The sequence below is a fragment of the Silurus aristotelis genome (genome assembly GCF_946808225.1).
Source record: "Silurus aristotelis genome assembly, chromosome: 18".
Classification (NCBI taxonomy): Eukaryota; Metazoa; Chordata; class Actinopteri; order Siluriformes; family Siluridae; genus Silurus; species Silurus aristotelis.
The window spans coordinates 16,822,059-16,839,733 of NC_139591.1; the positions used below are offsets into that span (position 1 = coordinate 16,822,059).

General features: G+C 40.5%; 1 long non-coding RNA gene across 1 annotated transcript in view; it reads right to left on the bottom strand.

Moving 5' to 3' along the window:
* LOC310741010 overlaps nucleotides 1-17,675 on the bottom strand; it is a 47,327-nt gene that overhangs the window by 5,551 nt on the left and 24,101 nt on the right. The window contains exon 2 of the long non-coding RNA XR_014537815.1: nucleotides 14,066-14,116. This is a non-coding gene — a long non-coding RNA (uncharacterized lncRNA). The remainder of the gene's footprint in view (nucleotides 1-14,065; nucleotides 14,117-17,675) is intronic.

Genomic DNA, 17,675 nt, shown 5'->3' on the forward strand with positions numbered 1-17,675 from the left:
AGTCTGGTTTGTCAAGTAAAAAAAAAAAAAAAAAGGGGAATTAAATGAAGAAGAGCGAGTCGTATTGTACCGAATGAACCCGGACCGCAGTTCTGTTGTTAAATGTCAGGCCACCTTTCCAGCGGGTGCAGATGCCTGGGTGGCATTAGAGAAATTAATCTGCCGTTCGGTTCTGAAAGTCTGTGCTGATATTTTGAGACGAGGAGGAAAGGAGGTGTGTGGATTTAATTAAGTAGCAGAAGAAAAAAAAAACGATGAGCAATGAGCATGTGTTTACTCAATATGTGAAACCCCTTAAAGGACAAGGTGGTGAATAATGAAGAAACACGAGGAATAACAAGCGTAATTGATTCGTGGTTTAAAATGGTACAGAGGGCTGAAGGATGAACTGGGAGTCTGGATGAAAAGCTGAGATGATCATTCGAATGTTATGGGATGTTTTATATTTGCAAAGAAATGCTGGTTTTAAACGTTACAAACCCCCTTACCTCCTTGTGACTAAGGACGGTGTTTTGCTTTGTGTCAGGCTTCATTAAGACAATCGGTAAAGAAATGATCACTTATTGACTTGAGATGGTGACTAGACGAGACGTTAATAACCTACGCATCTAATGCGTGTTCCGTTTTTTTTTATTTGTGTCGATTTATACAGTTCTGACAGCACACTGTGCTGCCTAGTGGCCTGTGAGGGAAAAACACATCAACAGCTAAAAAGATTTGACCAAAAAAATATTTATTTTAAACTTTTATGCAACAACCTCTACAAGCGGAACACAGATTCATTACAGAACATGCGGCACACAATAAGCTGCTCGAAAAAAGAAACAAAGCGAAATAAGGCGTTGTCTAGACAGCAAAATGCTGTAACAGCAGCTTTCCGCCAGGTTTAACTGCTTCACCGTCCCCGGTTCGGGTTTAGTCCTTGTTTATAGGACATCAGCCTCAATCCTGCTTAACTCTCGTGTGTAACCTCAGGAAGAAAGTTCGAGTTGCTCTTGCCCTCCGCCCAGGTCCCAAGAGCCTAACCCGTGATTTTGCATTCGCTCAGCTCACAAGTTAGGGTCTCAGGGAACAGGAGAAGTACAGCATGGTCCGAAGAGGTGCAGGAACAGAACCAGGATCCTTTCTCTCTCTCTCTCTCTCTCTCTCTCTCTCTCTCTCCCTCACACACACACATTTACACACACAAACATCTGCACACACTCTTTTCTGTGTGGCTGCTCTTTGTTCAGTGTCCGGCTCTGTTCATCTCGGCGGGCCAAAGCTCTGTCTGGTACCGTACAACAACACCGGCCCTCTGCAGATGGTTTAGGATATAAAAACACACACACACACACACACACACACACACACACACACACACACACACACACACACACACACACACACACAAAATCCCCATCCTCTCCACCCTGATTTCTCCCCAGATAACTTGTCCTGCATTCCTCGCTAGTCACTACAATCAGAACGCTGACCGGACCGGACGAAAAGCGGGCGACACGATGCGACTGATAAAGAGCGAATGAGTTAAAAAAAAAAAAACGCCATTACAGACTTTTTCATTTCTCTGTCAAAAAAAAAGCAGCGGTGAATCGGTGGCACCCTGCTTTGCGCTAACTAGCCTTTGTTGGCTGAGGTATGCCCCCAGTCAGATGGTCAGTCTCTTTCTCTTCCTCTCTCTCTCTCTCTCTCTCGTTCTCTCTCTCTCTTCTTTGTCTTCAGAGCCACAGCATTGGTGTGCATCTCTCACCTTGCTGATCTGCTGCAAGCGGCTCGTATGGAAAGGCAGAGGTGCAGCTCAGACACGAAGAAAAGAGGGAAGGACTGGGGATTCGCGCCTCTCACAAACGATTCGGTATCAGCAAAAAAAAAAATAAAAGTGTGAGACGTTGAACGACGGCGGCGGCTGCAGCTCTCCTCCTTGCGTCCCCCTACTACCCGCACCCCCCCCCACCCTCAACCTGCACTCATTTAACTCAGACACACAGCCACTGCGACACATACGCCCCCCCCTCCCCCCCCTTCCTTACAACAGTGGCACGCTCCACTCTGGACCGAAGTTGTCATTTAGACGTGATCGCCGGATCGATCGGCAGAGATGAGCACCAGCTTTCTCACCGCCTTTTCTCTAGTCCCGACATCAGACCGGCCCAGCATCACTTTCAAAAGCGCACCAGCCGAAATGCCGTTTTTCGCCACGCTTGCACACAAACACACTCACACACACACACACATCACTAACAGACTCCTCCCCCACAAACAATCAGCCAGCTTACTCCTCCTCGAGGGAATAGGGAATGAGCGGACGCTGCCGGAAATGAGAACGGCTCGACACGCGCCTTAAACAACCCCTCCTCCCTGCCTTGCATGCACACAGCCGCGCCGTCAGAGCCGACAAGTATGATTTGTCGTTTCAGAGTAACGGTGAAAGGTAAGAGGAAAGAGAGAGTGTGTGTGTGAGAGAGAAAGAGAGAGACAGAGGGAGAGGAGAAGGTGAACGAGCTATCCCAGACAGAGGCAGGTCACTGAGGTGGGACAGGAGGGTGTGAGGTGAGGAGGTAGTCGTCTACCTCCAACACCCACTCTCACCTCCACCGTCTCCTCTCTCTCCACCCCGCACCCATCATCACACCACAATCAGCACAGTCGCATCTCTCTCCTCTCATATGCACTCTTTCACACACCTCAATACCGGAAACGGTCACCCACCCCCCCATCCCACTCACCCCACAAAAAATACCCTTGTATCCCTCAGCAAACCCCTCCCCTTGCATTTTCTCCTCCTTTCATTTCTCCTCCAGGTCACCGCACCTGTCTGGCAGAGAGTCTCTTCAGAGCTTCGGCGAGTCTGAAATCCAGTCGGTAGCTGCGTGCTGTGCTGTGAGGACCCTCCCTCTCCTCTACGCTTTCTATATCCTTCTGTCCCTCTTTAACTCTCTCCCTTTTTCTCTCTCTCTCTCTCTCTCTCTCTCTCTCTCTCTCTCTCGTCTCACTCACTCCGTCTCGTCTGCTGCAAACCCTTTGTCCTGCACTGATCAATCCTTTCCTTTAGGGGAAAAGCAGCGATCGTAAAACGCATACACAAGACATGCTTCTAGTGGTGCTACTAGCTCCACACACATGTGCACACACAGGGGTGTGTTAAAATAATGCGAAATATATATATATATAAATATAAAAATGGAAATGCAATATAAATATGTTTCATTGTTTCAGGATTACAAATTCATATAACATATAAAGAAATTACTCCAAATTTTTTAAAGCAGGCTTCGGATAAAACCGAAGCATAAACGTTCGAGCGTTTACTAGTGTGGAACAATAAACTGGTCTGCTTCTGGCAAACATAACTTTTTTTCACACACTTAAGCGCAAAGCGGTGCCACGTGACAAATTCACTGCAGTTCATCAAACAACACTTAAAAAAAACGCTTTTAGAATCCTTAGGTCAAAGCAGCCACCAGTGTCTTTTTTTTTTGGGGGGGGGGGGGGGGGGGGGGGCAGTAGGGGGAAATATAGAAGCAAAGCCCCGTCAGTCGAGAAGTCTGAATCAATTCTCGGAGGAGCAGACACATTTGATGAGATGGGATGATGGCTGATTTATCTGTCTGGGAGCGCTCCAGGGCCGCCCCGTCTTAATCTTGCAACCTGTGACCTTCTCTCGCGGTTCCCTGCGGCGTGGATGGGGGTCGCGACCCTTACGCTGACAGCCGGTCATTGATTATGTGCTTAATGCAAACGCCGCTGATGTTGGCTTCACTGCAATGCAGAGCTCGCCGCACACACACACACACACACACACACACACACACACACACACACACACACACACACACACACACGTCACACACGCACACAATGGTCTCGCTGAAGGGCTGTGGTTTAACTGAAGAGTCAACTTTGCCAATATGACAGCACACTATGCTGAATCCAGCCTCAGGATGAACAAGTGTGGTGGAGTTGTGTGTGTGTGTGTGTGTGTGTGTGTGTGTGTGTGTGTGTGTGTGTGTGTGTGTGTGTGTGTGTGTGTGGTGTGTGTGTGTGTGTGTGGTGTGTACCAGCAAGGGCTGGTGAAATCAGCAGGGAAACTTTGAAGGAGTGATGGTGATCAATCAACTCTATTACTGCTGTGGCAGTGTCTGGGCCAGTGGCCAAGCTTATGCACACACGGACCGTCAGCAGAGGGCCGCCATCACACACATAATCCCGACAATAAAACACAGCCAAGTCCACACACACACAAGGCAAAAATTAACCCAAGAGCAAAGGTGTAAACACACACACACACACGAAACCCATAGACTCAAAGTGCTCAGCTCACCGCCATTTTGTCGAGAAAAGAGCATTCTTGATGGTGCCAGAGTCAACACTCACATTTCTGCACTGTGCGAGCTTTTACAACACGAGCACATGAGGTTGTTACTATGAAGGATTGAGAGAAAAAAAAAAACGTTTAGCGCTAATTTCCCACACTCTCTGAAGTGAGAAACTCCAGACTGTTTACTCGCTGAAACGTTCAAAACGTATCAAGATTTGAAGCTTAACACAGCCAAAAGTAGGCTGGGATGATATCAATAATGCCATACATTATGACATTCGAATTCACATCTACATCAACGTTAAACTCTACTTTTTTGTATGTTCTCTCCTTTCCCATTGTGCTTTTATGAATATTAACCTCAGGGTGTCTCGCTTTATCCCAGAAACTCCATTTTGCATTGTGAACATACAAGCAAATACTCGCTTTAAATACAAAATGAAGAGATTTGTCAAATGATTTCGTCAAATGAAAACCTTAGTTTTGCATTGATTATTGAAAATAAAGCTCATAAAAGCGCATCATTTTTCACTGAAAGTGTTTTGGCAAACAAAAAATTTCAGGAAAATATCATAAACAATTGTTTTTACAGAGCGGTTCTCATTACGAGTTTATTCTTAAGCAAAACATTCTACCTCTTTCTAGACATTGTACTCGTTTCAGGAAAATCTGTTCCTATTACAACAAAACTAGATGTATTTATAAACTGATATATTCCTTATTTGTTTCACTTACATCTTTCATAGTAGATACTAAATAAGTTAAGACGAGCATCTTTCCTTCGAATCACAAAGTTAGCTCTTATTCCTTGTCTAAGTGAATTGTAAAATATACAATCGATGAGTAAACAGAAATGAGAGCTCAGCTTAAAAAGCCGAGACCTGACAGGAAACGTTTCTTGATTTGTGCAGGGAAAAAAAGCCATTAAATCCAAACAAGAGCGTAAAGAAAATCTGGAGCGATCTGTGTGGAATCGGCGTAGTGTTTGTTTAATAAAGGCTATAAGAATGTTTAATAATAAACGAAAAGAAAATAGCTGATGAATGAATGAATGAATGTACACACGAGAAAATCGTGACATATAGTAGGGGGTTGGTGCGAGTCTCTTTATATATACACACACACACACACACACACACACACACACACACACACACACACACGGGACAGCACTAATGACCATCGTGTCTGGTCTCTGTAGATGACAGTCCAGTCTGCAGCCACTGATCAATCGCATCGATTTGTCCCAGGGTCAAAGGTCACGAATGTATTGATGGGAGAAAGTGCTTTATGCAGCAAGGCCAGTCAAGTCTCCAGACAGATCGATAATGCCTCAGTCACGTACATCACATGTGTATTTATTTGCCATCAAATAATAGGATTGGGCCATTTTAGGACCTGGTTCGTCTTCACACAAAAGTCAGAGCAATGTATCGAGCACCTCAAGCTAAAACCCACACTTCCCCCGCTGCAGAAATTTTCAGCACCGGTGATGCTCAGGTCATGTTCACTGGGGTTCTGGACTTGGATGGGTGAAGGGCAGAAGGCTAAGCGTTCAATTACACACACACACACACACACACACACACACACACACACACACACACACAAACAATCAATTCCAGAAGAGTGTACAACTGTTACAATTAATCCATGCACGCATTGAAGTATGTTAAAACACGCTGATGTATACGAGGAAAATGAAGATTATTGATACAGCATTAAAGCTCATGTTCTGCAGTGTTTTGGATTGGATTTTGAATGGATTTCCACTAGTTATGAGACACAGATGCAATCGATTCCTTACACTTTTTCCAACCAAAGATATTGTTAGAAATGTGATGATTTTCTTTTCTTTCTCTCTAGATTCTTTCTTTGTTTGGATTTTTTCAAATTCAAAAGCCATAAACTGTAACAGGGAAAAAGGAAAACATAGAATTTCATGTATAATGAGACAAATTTACATCCTTACTATGTTGCAACAGTATTACATTCACAACAGGAAAAAAAACAAAAAACAAATATATTGTCCAGGAGAATTGCAGTTAGAAATGTTGAAATAAGAGGAAATAAAATAATACAATTTATAGACAAAGTCTTGGGACACCTTCTCCAAACTGATACCAGAAATTTGGAGGCACACAGTTAGGATGTCTTTGGATGTGGTACCATTTAGTTTTCCCTTCACTTGAATTAGGAGACAGACCTGTTACAGCATGACAATTACCGTGTGCACAAAGCCAGCTTCATGAAGATATGGTTTACATGGGTTAAATGGCCTGCTATAGAGCTCTGACCTCAACTCTATTGAACACTTTTGGGATGAATTGGAAGGCAATTGACTGCACCCCAGGCCTCCTCACCTCACCTACATCACTACCTGACTTTACTAAAAACCTTGTGGATGTAAGAGCACAAAGCTTTACAAGCACACTTCAAAATCAAGTGGAACATCTTCCTAGAAGAGTGGAGGTCATTATAACAGTTATAACAGGATCTTATGGTCAGGTGTCCACAAACTTTTTTTTCATTTCTATTTCTTCTTAAATTTCTACACTTCAGAAACTTCAATTCTACAAAATGTTATAATTTAACATCGAAAGAAAATATTGTTTAAAATAGATTTTTTTACAATTTGAATTTCAAAGTTTATATTAGCTAAAAAAAATTTTTACTTTAAAAAAAAGTTTTTAAAAGATTTTCCAACACAACAAAAACTTGCATATTGTCATGTATCACAATATTGATATAACATTGTTATATTCCCAAAGTCTAGACTTTATAAAATAATTTTTTTTAACAAAACTGGTCACACGTACAGTAAACGAAGAAGAAGAAAATCTTTTGAATATATATCTAATTCTCAAATTCTAAATGTTCTTAAATAGTCGACTTTTGCACCAGCAATATTGTATTCTTGTACCTAGTTCTTACTAGTTCTTAGTAAAAATATAAAAAAAAAAAATTTTATAATTAAGAGTTTTGCAACATAAACACAAATAAACCAACATTTTTATTAAGTCCAGACCATAGTAAAATATTTATGATTTTTGTCTTTTCCCCAAATCAATTAAGAATAAACAAAAACTCTGGAATGGTTTTAAATATCCATCTGAGGCCATTTGTTTGCATGCACTTGAGAGGTGCGAATCCGCAGAGGCCGACGGTGGAGCGAAACAAAAGTGTCTTCTTTCCAGCCCTATCTAATCCCGTAATTTATTTGTTCAGCTATCAAATAAATCGAAGCCCAGCTGTAACCAATGAGTTGTAGCTCGGCCGGTCGCGCCAGCTGGAGCTGATTCTGCTGAGGCGGCGGGATTTTTTTGACACGCTTCGCTCTGCTACATCTGGAGGAACCATCGGGGTTCAGGGGGTAAGGACAAAAACTGCCTCTTAAAACAAACTCCTGTGAGTTCGCTTTGCTGTGTCTGTCTAGTTTTAAACAATCGAATTTGCAAAGTAAAAAAAAAAATACTTCTCTCATGGGTTTAACAACAAAAGAAATCTGTTACGATGAAAATTTAGTGTTTTGTCAGTGTTTCCACAGAAAAAGGTCAGCTCTACTGACTAAGAAAAACAACGAAAAACATAGAAACTTTCCTAACATAAGATTTAAGGTGAGAAAGATCCATGATGATAGACGGAACAGCTGAGCTAAGTTAGAATTCAGAGGGAGTTAGACGTAGAGCCAGGGTTTTGGTATTACTTCTGTTACATGGCACATCTGCAGTGTCATCAGTGTCACAAGTTGGAAAATGACAAGAATGTGAACACAAGCCAAATATACAAAAGGAAAAAGGAAATGTTTGTTAATGCTGGTAATTTTTGAAAAAAAAAGTTATTTTCTGAACATGAAAAAAAATAACCGCTAAAAAACTTTTAAAGTTGGAAAATTAAAAAAGGGAAAATGGCAAAAATTAATTCTAGCAAGGACCATGACAGATCCAATTTTTTTTTTTTACTAAAAGCAGAGAGAAAATAGGTATATTTTTTTACTGACCAGTCATTTCCATTTCAAATTCTAACAAATTTATAATTAAAGCACTGACACTGGACATGATAAAAGGCCCAGCTGTATCTTTATGGGAAAATAATACAAAATATAAAAATATAACAAAAAATATAATTATACAAAATCCGACAAAATTTATATTACTTGTTAGAATTTCTACCCATCTCAGACAATATATCAGTGATATAAGAGCATATCTAATCCTATCTGTATTAATGAATGATTCAGATCTACAATGATACCACAGGCTATTTGTTTGTGCTTTAATTAAAAAGTGGTTAACTCCAATTCCATGGGCTCCAATCCTCTGGGTACTTTAGAACTAAACAGTAACATAAAGTTAAATAAAAATACAAGTCAAGTGAATCTGTAGCAGAAGACATAAAAATCAGTGAATGTAAAATCTCCAAAAGGCTTTTACTGAGCTTGTTCCAGGAGAAACCTGGTCACTGAGCTTCTGAGAATCCCAGCAATGTAAAAGAAATAAATAAATCACAAGGTTGTTATTTATGTAATGGATCAACACATGAATTCCATTTAATTTTCAACAATCTCCCATCAGCTTCGAGTCATATTCATAACCGCATTCCTGCCACCCAGGTTTTTCAAGTCAAAACGTTTATTACTGAGGTCTCACCGTATCGATGAACAATTCCCAGCGACTCGTGTTGTTAAATCAATTTCCTTGATATCGACAGGCCTTCCTTCATGACGGTGAAACGACACGCCAGGTTTAAGAACCTCTTCCATATTTTCTCTCCTCTCAGGTCCTAGTAGAATGTGCTTCACAAGCAGTGGCATGCAGCCAAAGCAACCCAGTGTCCTCGTTCTGCAGAGACAGCGCCCATGTCACGCTGAGCAGGAGAGGGAGGAATGGAGGTTTGGGGCGAGTCATTCTGTATGCCTGAGCGCATGCTATAGCTGATACTTCATGTTTGCCTGCGAGTGACGTGAGGCCGTATATCAAAGACGCAATGCGCTGCAGAGGCCGTAACACTGAGACCTTTCCCATATGGTACGGTTCCAGCGTTACGTTTCGTATGTCCTGTTTAGGTCTGGATTGTGTCTGTAAATCACTGAGTTGGAGTGCTGGGTAAAATGTCAGGGCCTGGTGGGATGGAGAAAGCCTTCACTGAGGCTAAGCAAACACATGAGGCAGTGAAGGATGAAAACGGCTCCCTCATGATTGGTGTGTGCTGAGGTCCAAATGTTAATAAAAAAATAAATCGTTAATTTATTATGATTTGCCAAATTATGATTATTACAGATGTGTGGTTTGGTGAATGGACAAACGGAAAAGCGTGGTCTTTATATTTGGACGCAAATACGGAATTTCGAGAAACAGTTGAAGTGTAGTGATCACTGAAAAATATATAATACATGAACACACACATATACATATATACATACACTGTGTGTGTTTGTGCGACTTACAGTTATGGCAATTAAATAGGTTGTGCCTAATAACATGGGGATAAAGGAACACACACACACACACACACACACACACACACACACACACACACACACACAAAGAGTCACTAAAAGACAGACTGCATTTGTGTGTCCAAATTTAACAAGTGTCTGTCAAACAGTCAACATTTTAAACACAAAAGCAGCTGATGCACTGGACCTTTCGTTCAAACTATAAAAAAAAAACTACACAGATCTGTTCAATTACTGTGCAATTTGTACTTTGATTACACAATCTCCACTAAGCTGATTACCTTTTACTTGTTCATAATACCTGCAACTGTATATCACATGATTCTTATCGATCAGTCTTGGTAGCATGTTGGGGGTTTTACAGCAAAATGGGCTTAGAAGTAACCAAAGCGGGTCAGAACAGCAGGTCAACGGAGCTGCCCGGTTACTAAACATGCAAAAATGTTTTTTTTTCTTGGTTCAGTTTCTTTTACTTGCATTTTAGTTTTGTCTGGAACAATATACACTCTCACCAGCCACTTTAGGAGGATATTAAATGATCAATTATTACCTGCACATTCATTTAATTACTCAATCAACCAATGACATGGCACCAGCACAATGTGGAAATCTAAAGTTTTTCTAGGGTGATGTTTCAGCATCATATTCCTGTTCTTATCTGACAAAAGTGGAACCCAAAGTTGTTTTCACCAGTTGTCACTTTTCAACCTAAAGGTTTGATCTCGGGTGCCTTCTGACATGCTTTTCTGCTCAGCATGGTTGTAAAGAGTGCTTATTTGAGTTACTATAGACTTCCTGTCATCTCAAAGCATTTTGCTCGAACCTCTCTCCTCAGCAAGGAGTTTGCAGTTGCACTAAACTACAGTTCAGTGGATGTTTTTTGTTTTTCTATGCCATTCTGGGTAATCTTTAGAGACTGCTGTGTCAGCAGTTTCTGAAATACAACCATGGCACAATAAAATTCACTGAGACCGCATTATTTTCCCACTCTGATGCTTGATGTGAACATAAACTGAAGCTCTTGTTACGAACTGTGCTGCTTCCACATGAATGTGCAGGTGTAGGAGAAAACGCACCTTTTTTTTTGTATTTGCTGTTCGTTTAGTATTTGAAACTGTGCATGCATAAGGTCATGTGGTACATCTATGCTCACCAATAACAGTGCTATCTATTTTCTACTTATATTTTATAGAATATTTCAGTACAAATGCTGCAGAATTAATACTGTCCTTGCGGCAAATCACATTGAGAAACGAATCAATAGTGAGATTTTAATAATATATTTGTGTAGCCCTATCTCCGATATGGTTAGTTTGACAAAGAGCTAGTCGATTTAATACCCATGAGCCAGTCATAGTATACCTATACATTGGTACATGTGTAGGTATACTTTACTTACATGTGCATGAGTAAAACTGAGAACTAACCAGAGAATGCCGACCTTGAGCGCCTGATGCGAGAGAACATTTTTGATTTGATGCCTCTCACAGCTTTTGAAGTATACTACAACCTCTGAAGGCGTGTGAACTTGGAGAAAATTATATGCCTTCAGTCTAAATGCAGGAACTGCATAGATCGAGACATGATACTACTATTTATCATCAATAATATCTTACAAAGTTTAAGATTGATGTGCGAAGAGTATACGGAATGCAAACCACACCACGATGGATTTTCGCTGCTGCACTGCGTGTTTATATTGTAGGTGAAATATTATATTACAGCCTGTGTGTGCTGTGCACTGTACATAAACACAGAAGCGGACAAAAAATATATAACCCTGCCAAATATCACTAATTGAGAGCATAGGCTCCCCCTCGAGAAGGGGAAAAGTTAATTAACCCGCCACATTGGAGGAAACCGTAATGCGAATTCCGATGTCACGTTGTATTAAGCGGGTAAGAGACTTGTGTTCTCAAACTTTTTTTCCCCTGCATGTTTTAAAGTGTATTTTACTAAACCATATGTGTCCCCCAATTACTTGCATAATACTTTATAAAATATTTCAAGGAATGCAATGAACACTTTATTGAGTTCAAGCGATGGTGCAAAAGCATTTAGTATGCTTAATTAAACGTCGCCGGTAACGCGGAAAGCCGCCGTTGGGTTAATTTATTTGGCACAGTGAAGTCATTTGTCCAAAATACGAGCCGCTCGAATGATTCAGGGCCACAGGTTTCCACCAGCGTTTAGACTGGCGTGCTCATTGGGTAAATTATGAATCCACATCACGCCAATGTATAAATAATGCTGAAGAACGAGATGTGAACCTTTAAAAGCGCATTAGAAATACAGAGTCTGTCGATCTTTTCGATTATACACATGTCCTTCAGTTTCGAATAATTTTTATGTAGAACAGGTAAGACAAAAAAAAAACACCATGAGCTTCTCTTGTGATCATTTTCAAACCCTCAAGTAGATTATTTCCCAATGACAGCATGACTTTAAGTGGTTTTTCATCTTATTTACATTTTTATCTTATCAATGAATAAAATGTCACACTTTGACTATTTATCGTTACACTTTTATACTTTTATTCTTCTTTATACTTTTATTCTATATTACATTTTTATACTTTTATTCTTTTATATTTATTTTGTTTTTTTATTTTCATGTGAAACTGAAAGCTTCTGCCACCAAAACAAATTCCTTGTAAGTGCAAACATACTTGGCAATGAAGCTCTTTCTGATTCTGATTCCGATTTAATATAAAAGAACATTCATGAAAACTCTCTAGCTTTTTCTCTCTTGAAATGAATGACTGAAAAAAAGAGCGAATTTGCAAGACTTTCTGGTGTCAAATAACTTTTAAAAAAAGCAGTATAACTAGATAATCCTTCCATGAATTTAAAATAATTACCTTTTAACATAAAGCATAACAATTTATATAATATTTGTTGCTTTTTGCTAAATACCAACGTTTTTTATACAATTCTCAATAACCTTAGATAATTGCGACTGGCCACTTTACAAGTCCTCGTTCATGAGCAGTTACTACAGAAATGTATTAGAATGAGTGCATTCTACAGTAATAAGCCCTGGAAAATGACTTCTAAACAGTCAGATTCAAGAACTTGACAATGCTGTTATAAATACAGATCACAATTTTAAAAGCTTACTCTTTTGTTACTACTGAAACAGTTTCACACGTAATCGAAGATCACAATCGTTCTGAACAATATAATGTTAGTATAAAGTAGTTCGTTTGCAACAACATCTCACTGAAAAAGCACGATGGCGTCTGATTAGACCCTTATCAGTTCAGTATACGATCAGAATGTGAACAAACAGGAGGTAAAATTGAGAGAAAATGCAAAACATCTGGTCAAAACCAAACCTCAGGAAAAGGCAAAGCTTTCTACAAATGAAAACTCATTAAAAGACTAATCACACACATGGCTTGAAAGTGAGACACTTCCGCCACCTGACATTCAAATGCTATTTGACCGGGATTTGCTGGAAATAGATGTATATCACACACTCGGACTATCGGGTTCCCTAAAAAATGTTTTAACTCTGTTTTAACAAACCCTATTTTCTGAACAAAGTAAACTTAAATAAAGGAAAGAAAATAAGTCTTTACAGTTCTTTGATCAAGCAATGATGAGATCTTGCTGGATGACATGAGTGTACTCCAAGGAAAGCTAGAAGGTTGTACAGTTAACTCCCATGGTGTAATTCTAAACCATACAACCTACTACCTCAACCTGGATGCACACGGTTTCCTCTCGTCTCCATAGACCGCTCCATAGTCTGGGGCTTCAGGTCTGAAGCTTGAAATGGAAAAAAAAGCTCTATGATGTAGCACCAAACTCTCTAAAAGATTTACCAGGGATTTTAGGATGATTAAGGAGATGGTGTGTGCTGTTCCACCAAGCTTTTCTCATGACGGGTATTAAATTTAAATGAAAAGAGAGAGAACAAAATGAAGAAACATAAACAATCTACTGCTATAAAAACTGTGTAATAATAAAAGTTGACTGCACCACAGTGACAGAGACCCACAGAAGCGAGCTTGGGTTACGAGATTTGCCACAAGATCGGATCTACGGGTTTATGACAAGTGGTTCATCCTCAAAAGAAAAAAAAAAAACCCCACAAATTGCCAATGATGTTCAAGACAGAACATTTTATTCTTTTGAAAGACAGAATAATAAGCTGCACTTATAATAAGCCACACTACTGCACATTGTCAGACTTTTCACACAATTATGACTCTATTCTAAGAAGATCTTGTAAGATCTCTGTAATGACGCACTCAGTATAAGAGATCAAGGTGGGAAGCTCACCTGACGTGGCACAACATCCTGATGTGTATCGTTTGTGTGCAGTTCATCGCACTGAAAAAAAAAAAAAGCAACACAAACAAAGATCAAAATCAACCATCAGTCAAAACATTGTATACATCAACTTGTTGGCTATATCTTTGTACTTACATAGTTATTACTATGATATTTCTGATATGTTATTATACATTTTTATCAAAGGTTTCTAAAGCTTGCATGCATCAGGAAAAAGTCTATTAATAATATAACGTATGTTTTTCAAGGATTACAAATTGGAACTTGAAAACAGAAAGCAATGCAGGATACAATCAGATGTTCAGTTTAACTGGTTAGTAATTCCATACAAAAACAGTAAAGTTCAACAGAATTCTGCTCTGACAGCCATTTGCTGGTGTGTACCATGCTTTAATATGGTAACACTGCACACACAGTGGTTTTACCAGAGCGCAAAGAAGCTGCCTGGGGAGGAAACCTGCCAAACAGTTTAGTCATGAAAACAGCGAATGTTCGGACACTCCCGAAGAGAGACATTCGGATTAATTCGAGACGACTGATGCCAGGGATTTTTCACGCTGTGCCAGCTTACCAACACTTCACATATTCATCTGGACTTAAATTAGTTTTGTTTTAATATGTTAAAAGCGTTCGCCACCTCTAACATGTTTCCTTCCCATTCAGAGAAAAATCGCAAGACTTGGTGAGAGCAAGAAAAGAAAAAAAAAGAATAAAGATGAATACGAGTGCCGGGCCAATCAGTCTGGTAAAGGATCCGGAGATCTTGGCAAATTCAGGTAAAGGTCTGCACTGTGCTGCGTTGTCCGCCATTTTCTCAGGCATTGAAAGGCAGAAAAAAAGGGAAAGAATTCTCTCTGTTCGCCAAGTTTCCCCTCTGTCTCTCTTTCTCTCTCTCTCACTCTCTTTTCCTCTGTCCCTCTCTGTCTCTGTCCTGGCACCACAACAAAACCTCAGGCAAAAGGTCAAACAGTTCTCCGGTTCGGGATCGAAAAAGCATTCCACTGAACCATTCGGCTGACAGTGTGAAGACATCTTTTGTCTAAATCAAAACCCTTAGCCCTGCCTACCCCAAAAATTCGGCAACCTCCGGGGGAGAAACAGAGGGGAGGGAGCGGGTAGGAGTGGTGTTGGGAGTCATGGCAACCTCCACCTGGCATGCTGCCCGTCATCGGTGCACGGAGTGTGAGCGTCCGCTTGCGTGACGGAGAACAGGAATGCTCCGCTCTGTCCAAAGCCAGTCTGATATTTTCACGGCCGGCGGTTCGGTTTCACGCACAAGTGCCAGAAAGAAAGTCTTGTAAATGAGATGGTGTCCTGGATCAACGCCGCACGAACGTCTCACAAACTTGTCAAACTCTTCATTTTGTTGGAACTCCTAAGAACTGTGTCAGCTCTCGTGACGTGATGCTGATTGCTGGCCAGACTCTCACAAGACCCAGACAAAGACACGTAAACACGCACTCGGAACCTGGGCGTGTAAATCTGCTGTTTTGGTTGCAGACGGTGGCAGAGGAGGCAGACGCTCAGACCCCGAGATGTGTCCTGAATCTTAACTTGTCCCAGGAATGCACGAGCAGTGTGTCACTGCAGGATTACTACCTTTTCCCGAGCGACTGCGTGCAGCAGCAGCAGCAACATATTTTAAAGCCTCATTAAAGCACTTCGGTTCTCTGTTTTCAAAATTGAAATACGTTCAAATGGAATATGCATTACAAAAAATAATGCTCCATTCTCTCTAGGCACGCTATTGTGCTTCTGAAATAATTCGCTTCCTGTGCGGTTTGAAGCAGCGAAATCTAATTGAGTGATTGGCTAATTATCAGCCGATTAACCAAATGCCGATGTGAAATTATTGTAAAAAAAAAATCGTAATGACTTTTTGCAGTTCATTCAAGTAACAACATCGATTCAGTGTCACATTATATAGACCAGGCGTGTCGGATTGCAATCCAGTACAGCCACTGAAGAGCTTCTACCTCGTCTCATCTCACATCGCTGATTCAACTCGCCAGATGTTTATTTGAGTAAAAGTAGATTTACATTTAGTTTTTGAAGATGGAAAATAGATCTGGGGCATAAGAGAAAAGATGCAAAATAGGTCAGTATATACAGCATGCAAGTAAGTTTCCTTTCGACTTTCCAGATAAACTGTCCTGGGATCTATTTTTAGTTTTAAAACCTTTTAATAAATAACACTGATGACATTAGTGAGTGATGTTAGACTGGAAAACGTCACATCTTAAACTGATTATGAGGATTCTTTCTGAAATACTTGCAGTGATGAAAAGCTTATATAGAAAAATGGTTGTTTTTTCACGATGCCCCACTCAGGCTCGGGATTCCATTCAATAACCTTAAATCACCTTGGTTTTGAACTCATTACCCTCCTCTACTGGCAACAAACAACTCTAATCGTACACTGGAGGGTTTTTGAATATGGCCTGAGACGTGCAGCCTTTTTATTTCCCCCTAACTGACAGATGAGCATCTAAAACGTCTCTCCAGAAGCGAACATTTTGTGGAGTATTTTGTGGGCGAACGGGGGAAGAATCAGCGGCAATGCTTTCAGGCCAACATTCCACAGAGAGATGCGTGCCAGGCCTTGGCCCTGTGGAATCCAGCCCGCAAAACTCGATATGTGGATTCAATTACCCTGAGCCCGTCTGCTTTGTGCCTGCATCGGCAGATAGCATCGGAGCGGACACTCTTATGCTCCTGCTGTCTGTAGACCAGCACGAGGGATTATAGGAATGCACTTGATTTAAGGGGAAATATCTCGGCTGTGGACGGAAAAGGACAAGGAGCATTTAGTTTATTTCTCTGACCTAGTCACAGCAAAGCGGCCAGTATAAGACACATACTTGTCCGAATAAAAGAAAATGTGCTCTGTATTTTGTGAATGCGATTTTTTCTTTGTTGTATCGAGGACTGGGAAGGGGTCGAGCTAAAGCAAGACAAAATTGGTAGGTATTTCTTGTTAACAAATCAAAGCAGATTCATTTCTGCATAAAAAAAAAAACAATACAACAACAACAACTGTCATTAATGGGCTTGTGAGAATTTCAACAATTTGAAAACATAAGAATAACTTTTTATTTCCATCTCAGCGAGTTCTTGTAGAGAAATTAGTTTTACTGTAGTTACTAAATAATTCACAGTTAATGTTAGCCAAAGAGCATGCTTTTAGATTAATCAATGGAAAAAAAAAAGCTAAATATTTTGAGTGAAAAAGAGCAAAAGAAAGGGCAGTACAGCAAATATCACCAGAAATAACAGTCCTATAAGAAGGACCAGGTATTGAGACCTGGTTTGGGTTTGCGGTGAAGAAACTTGCCAAAAGGTGCAGACGTGTTCACGATCTTCAGAAGTTTTTCCTTTATGTTTCCTGTTTGGCTGCAAAGCTCAACTCTGTACCATGCAGAAGTCAAGAGGTTCATTCTGATAACTCATCTGTTTGACAGGTCTCATGACTCACTCAAGGCCATTCACCAGGGAACAGGATCTAATTTAAGTGCAAAAAAACATTTCCACGTGTGTTTTCCTCAGATACAGATGGGTGACAATGTAAAGGAAATAACTGTGGCTCTGTCTGCATCAC